This window comes from Anser cygnoides, chromosome 15 (genome assembly GCF_040182565.1).
Source record: "Anser cygnoides isolate HZ-2024a breed goose chromosome 15, Taihu_goose_T2T_genome, whole genome shotgun sequence".
NCBI classification, from domain to species: domain Eukaryota; kingdom Metazoa; phylum Chordata; class Aves; order Anseriformes; family Anatidae; genus Anser; species Anser cygnoides.
Genome location: NC_089887.1, coordinates 7,700,148 through 7,706,572, shown reverse-complemented (window position 1 = coordinate 7,706,572; position 6,425 = coordinate 7,700,148). Strand labels below are relative to the sequence as shown.

The 6,425-nt window shown below is 41.7% G+C and overlaps 1 long non-coding RNA gene across 2 annotated transcripts in view; it reads left to right on the top strand.

Moving 5' to 3' along the window:
* Positions 1-17: 17 nt before the first annotated feature.
* Positions 18-6,425, top strand: part of LOC106033519 (uncharacterized) — a 32,773-nt gene continuing 26,365 nt past the window's right edge. For both annotated transcript variants that reach the window (XR_010825035.1, XR_010825036.1), the window contains exon 1: positions 18-468. This is a non-coding gene — a long non-coding RNA (uncharacterized lncRNA). The remainder of the gene's footprint in view (positions 469-6,425) is intronic.

Here is a 6,425-nt window from a genome sequence, read left to right as displayed (position 1 = left end):
CCGCCCCGGAACAGCACGGCACGGCGCGGGAAGTGCTCCCGTGCCCGGCGGGACACGGCGCTCCCCAGCGCCACCGCCGGCGGGGAGAGAGAGGTGGCCGTCGCCGGGCAGCCCTGCCTCGGGCACGGCCCGGTGGTGTGAGAGGGCAGCGGGAGTCGGGGAGCGGGGCGGGAGTCCCCCTCAGCGAGAGGTGATCCCCAAGCCCTGCTGGAGCCTCCAGCAGCCCCTCTGCAGGCGAGAGGTTCCTGACGGTTTGGCCGATGCCAAATCACCAAGCGTTTGGCCAAAGCTGCCCCTTTCTGAAGGGCAAAAACACAGTGCGGTTCAGTTCCCTTCTGCTCAAAGACGCCCAGTAGGTGAATAAGTAGAAACGCCTTATTTCTAGGGGTAAAAAACAAGGTTTGAGAGATGAGATCCACAACTTTGAATATCTTGAAGGACATGTCGTCCCAGCATCATGTAGTGCAGGTAATCCTCTCTCCATAAATGGATGCATTACATTTATTCTGGTTATTTTTTGTGTGGCACATATTAGGTAGCTGCATTTAACTCATGAAGCACTTGAAAAGCTTTTCTGCTGTCTTTCAATTCCAATTTAATCAAAATTCAGTGTGAATTTATAAGTAGAGACAGATACATGGTGCAGAACAGCGATACATCTCTTACAAGTATGAAGCTTGGGAATCTGAAAAAAAAACAAGTTACATAATTGCCTACTTAACCACCTAAAAAGGTGTAAAAAATATAATTGCACATCTTGCACTCTTAGGTTTTTCATTTTCCACTTTGTCATTATTTTGGTTGCTCTCATTGCTCTTTTAGTGTCTATGTACTTCCAGCGCTAGTGATGTCATTCCAGATAGTCTAATCAGCCTCGTGAGTTGATTCCTGAAAACCCAACATGGTGCTGAGTGAGCCCAGTGCAAAATAAAGATGATGTAAGACTGCAGTAATTTAATATTTAATCAGTCTGTACCCAAAAAGTGAGCAGTGTAAGCAAGAGGGAGAGGAACGCAATTTTCTCCAGGGCTGGCAGGGTCAATGTTTAGGTCTGTCTTGCATCCCAGCTGGGATGCTGTGTCTGTAACCCACCTGGTACCTAGCCTGAGGGAGATAGCTGCCTTCTGTGAGGGAGGGGAGGCACAAAATGGTGAGGGTTACCTTCTGTAAGGAAGGGGAGGCAGAAAAAGGCGGGGTATGCGTCCTGTGAGGGATAGGAGGCACAAAATGGCGGCGTATGCCTCCTGTGAGGGAGGGGAGGCACAAAATGGCGGGGTATGCCTCATGTGAGGGAGAGGAGGCACAAAATGGCGGGGTATGCATCCTGTGAGGGAGGGAAGGCACAAAATGGCGGGGCATACCTCCTGTGAGGGAGAGGAAGCACAAAATGGCAGGGTAGGCATCCTGTGAGGGAGGGGAGGCACAAAATGGCGGGGCATGCCTCCTGTGAGGGAGGGGAGGCACAAAATGGTGGGGTATGCCTCCTGTGAGGGAGGGGAGGCACAAAATGGCGGCGTATGCCTCCTGTGAGGGAGGGGAGGCAGAAAATGTCAGGGGCCGCCATCTGTGAGAGAGGGGAGGCACAAAATGGCGGGGCATACCTCCTGTGAGGGAGGGGAGGCACAGAATGGCGGTCCTGGGCTGGCTGTGAGGTATAGTGTGCCAGGCAAGCTGCTGGAATGAGGCCTGTAGGGCTGGCTCAAGGCAGAGTGTGAGCATGTGAATTCATGTAAAGGTAGTACATGTGTGCAGGTTTGTTTTCCATGGGTGCGGAGCTCAACACTACCTTGGGTGTGACCTTTTCTGTCTGTGCTCATGGTGTTTAACCCAAAGCTCTTAAGAGCTAAGAAGCTGTTGGTGTTGCGTGAACTGGACTGGTTGGAGGGACACCATACAGCGTTTCCAGTCACTGTCAGCCAGGTCTTGAACAGCTGTAGGAAGTGTTTCCAAAGTTGCCAAGAGATTCTGATCTGTACTTTAACTTTGGTTTTTCAGAGAGACCATAGGTTAAAGTGACTCCTCCCCCTGGCCAGCACAAAAAGCATGAATGGGAAGGTGCTGGTGCCATGAGGCTTACAGGGTTGCTCTGAGTTCATGTTGAATAAGTATCAGGCCATCTGCCTCAGGATCAGGCATCCAAAAACGGTAATTCTAGCTTCCTACCCTACAGCTGTGAGTTAAATTTCAGTGCTTTGCTCAGATAAACCATTTGGAGTTATGGCCTGTCAGTTTAAAGGTTGTTGCACAGGTGAGACAATTTCTGGGAACATCCAGTCAGTATGGAATATATCAGTTAAAAAAAAAAAAAAAAGTTCCTCCCTGTCCATGCTATACTGCAGGGCAGTGGTGATCAGGATGGCAGGCCAGAAAAGTTAAATTTCTTTATTTCACTCGCTTTAAGCAAAACATGGAAATCCTTGAAATTGGTGGTGTAAGTAGTCAGGTTTATTAATTTCTTACCAAAGAAACTATAAAACCATAGTGACTGTGGATTTTGGTTTGGGTTGGGATAATCGTTTAGATGTGTGTTTGCTTGGGACTTAACTAAGATCCTGGTCTATGACTAGGATGCCTGTTTACTTCTGTAATACAAATACTGTTGCAAGGGATGAATTGTGGAGTCATGTATGGTTGGACAGTGGATACTCAGTGTAACTGGTGATTGATAAGGAAGGTGTTTCCATGCCAAACTTTCTTTAGGAAAGGAATTTATGTATGTGTAGTGATTGCTAAAATACAGTTCTGCTCAGTGCAATCTCACATGTAATTTTATATCTTTCTTGGTGGAAGTATTTATGAGAATCTACAAAGAGGAAGTGATAATAGATTCAATTAATTTAAATTATTACATCTCTAATATACAAATTAACAGGGTGGGAAGGAACTTCAATTGTGGTTCCGATTTCATCCCATCTTCTTAATTGTATGTGCAGTAACACCACACCTTGGCATTTGCAAAGTGACATCAGATCTCCCTGAGTTTGAAATGTGATTCCTAGCCCATGATTACGTAAAATTAAGCTGCTGCATAAGTACTTTGGAAATTTGACAGAGGACAACCCCAGCATCAAGAGACAAATAATTAAGGACTTTATTAGTGCTTTCCAATTTATATTAAAAAAAAGTTGGAATAAGAAATAATATCTTCAGCATTGTACAGTCATACTTTTTGGTTTGTTGAGCCTGCTTCTAGGTACTATTTTGAGCATTTCCATCAGCTGCATAGTAACAGACTTAACAAAAAGGTATACTATCAATCACTCCGGGTGTTGGAGCTGACAGCTGTAAGTAAATACAGCTGACAGCTCAAATAGCTGTTCCATTGACAGTATGTGGTCTAAATGTGTTAACAAATGTGTGGACTCAGCAGTTTGGGATTAGTTTTGCAAATAAATTACAAAATAGTGCTGTGATCCAGCAAAAAGCACAATGCCTGTGTATCCCTAGTCTGCACGCTTTGTTAATTCTGTACCAGGCCTTTGTAGCTCTGTGTGAAAATGTAACAGTGCAGCCAGCTGCGAGGGTTCTGCCTCTGTTCTGAAGAGCATTGTTCATCTCCCCCAGATTTGTTCTTAGTGTGATGTCAAAGAATGCGAGCAGCTATCTGAGTGTCACGGTGAGTAGAGATGGTTTAATAACAGTTGTGTACGCTTTGCAGAATCCAAGGTTCCATAGTGGAAGGTAGTAAATTTATACTAGTTTTGGTTACAGTTAAGGATACAGAGTCACTGAATAGCAATAAAAACCCTACTTTCATGAAAAACTGGAGATATTTAAATGTTTTGATTTGTTTAATGTGTTAGGATAGCCTAGGCATTGTCTGTAGACTGAATCTGTAGTACCCATGAAAGAAAAGCTGGGAAGAGTGGGTGAGGAAGGGGCTAGATAGGTAAAAGGATTTCAGTGCTGAAGATGAGTAACAGTAATGTGTTAGTTATTTCCCTGCTGATCACAGCAAGACTTGAAAGAGAGAGAATTACATGAGGAATTATGTCATAGTTTGATGTATTTAAGGCATGGTATTGTTTTTTTCATGCTGAGAGGTTGAATAGGCCACTGTTTATTCTTTTATATTTTAAATTTAATTTTAACTGTTCACAGGATATTTTTACAGAGTATTATGGGGTAAACAATGTAAACATGCAAAGGAACTAAGGAGACCTGTATTCTTGCTGGAATCATAAGTATTCTGGTGTTTCCTAAACATGTATTTTTATAGTTGTGTCTAGTAAAAAGTTTTAGAATATAATTTACAAGTGGCAGTTCTGGTAACTAGTTGCAAATTTTATTGCAGTCTGTAAACATGATTGTTAGCTGTAGCTGATTTCTGAATACTGTCTCTGGTCAAATCTTGGTACTGAGTATGCTTGATTAAGGCAGTCCTTATTTCCATTTCATTTATTACAACGATTATAGAAATTAGCTGCTCATGTTCTTCAGTGTGCACCAGTATGCATGTGATAAATGATGCAATGTACTGTGTCCTTACAATATGGTTAATATATTTTTTCCTTCTTTGTCAGTCAGTAGGCCCCTGTGCGGGAGCTTTCTCAGTTACAACTCCCTCCCTGCTTGAAAGCAATCAGAATTCAGCGTACCATGTCTGTAGAATGAGGCTTAGCCATGACATTTTGTTTTAGGCCATGGAGCGGAAAGGTATCTCTGTCAGTGAGAAAATCCAATTTGAGATATCGCTTTCATGGGTTTTATGGACAAGGCCAACAGCATTTGAAAGTATGATTTAGCACCTGAGGGACCCCAGGGAAGTGATAAGTTGATTTTACTTTAAAAGTTTCTTCTATTTCAGAAATCCTACGTCAGAGAGTTTCCCTTTAATTAAAATGCAAATTCCCACAGAAACCAGTAATCTGCTGCAGTAGCTGCCGTACTTTGGAGCTTTTTTTTCAGGTACTTTTTATGTGTGTGTGATGGAAATGTGTGGAAGGATTTCTTTAACTGCAGTACTTGGCGTGCTAGAGATATCTCAAAATAGCTCAGAGTAAGTGACTTGTATCTTTCTTGTTTTGTACTGTAGCACACAACTTGTATCAAATAATAAGCTATAAACAAACAACTGAGGCATGTTTGAAACTAGTAATGATGCACAAGTTTATTATAAAGACTTTACATACAAATTGGGTAAAAGAAGATAGATATCAGGGTAGTTGCCAAAAAGTGCTTCCCTAGTCTTTTTGTTCTTTGGCATCTTGATTGGTCTTAAGTAAGTTTTGTAGCTCAGATGTTTTACAGGAACTTCTAATGCAGACAGCTGGAATATATTCTGTTTTCTGGAAAATGAAGAGAGTTCTAATTTCACTGAAAAACTTTTTTTGGGTCAGGGCAGTGCATAAATCTTCTGTCCACCTCCTGTCCAGTGACTGGCTCCAGCAATGTGTTGCATCTTAGTGGAGAATAACAGAATTTGTACTTTGCCTCTGGGTTTCTTTGTGTAGGAACATGGTGAAGAGGCTGAGATGTTGAGAGGGGATAGAGTGCAGAGTGTAACAGCAACTGGAAACTTCTTTGTTTTACATGCATTTTCCTGCTTAATGTAATATGGTTAGTCAAGGTCAGGAAAGTTAATTGTCAGTGAAATGGAGAACGGTTTGTTACTTACATGTGAACTAGTCCAAGACCCTTCTGTCATCAGGCTGGTTTCGTTGCCAAGAACAAACTTTATTTCTTGTGAATATCCAGTGACATCCATCTTATGCTGTGAGAATCTCCATGGGTCTGATCCTTATCTTGTGTAAATCTGAGTAGCTTTGTTCAAGTCCTTGATACTCTCGTGAATTTTGCCAGGTGAGAACATTTCTTAATGTTAAGAAATATTATTTAAATTCAGTGTTAAATTTTTATCAGTTTGTTAGTATTATTTTTGCACAATAAAAGGAAAAATGTCATAATAGTTTTAAATTCTCACGTGTCCTGAGTATCCCAGTGTATGAATAACTAAACTAAGGTGATTTAAAACATTTTGAAATGGGACAAAAATTCTATTTTCAACCATCAGCTGTTAAGAGGTATAGGGTAATATATACATGTTTAAAGCAGTAAATGTTTCTGGCTGATTCTTCAGTACTTGGCTCCCGGAAGAGTAATTGGGTGTAGAGAAGGCATTAGAGGTGAGTACTCAAGGATGAATCATGATTGTGTTTGTGCTGCTGTCTAGTGAGAAAACTTTAGTGTATTTAAATGCTTTCACTCCAGTGATGAATACATTCGAGGCTAAGAGGAATTTCTTAATTACTATTATGTTAGGCAACATAGCCCAGAAATACCTGCTAGAATACGTTGGAGCTTTCTCAACATACATTTCTGCAAGTCTTTCCTCCACACTTTTAGTCTTCCCTTTGAGCAAAAATTAAAAAAAAATACCACCAAGAAGGACATCTTTTGCTTCCCCTCTGTTTTTTGAAGCCTTA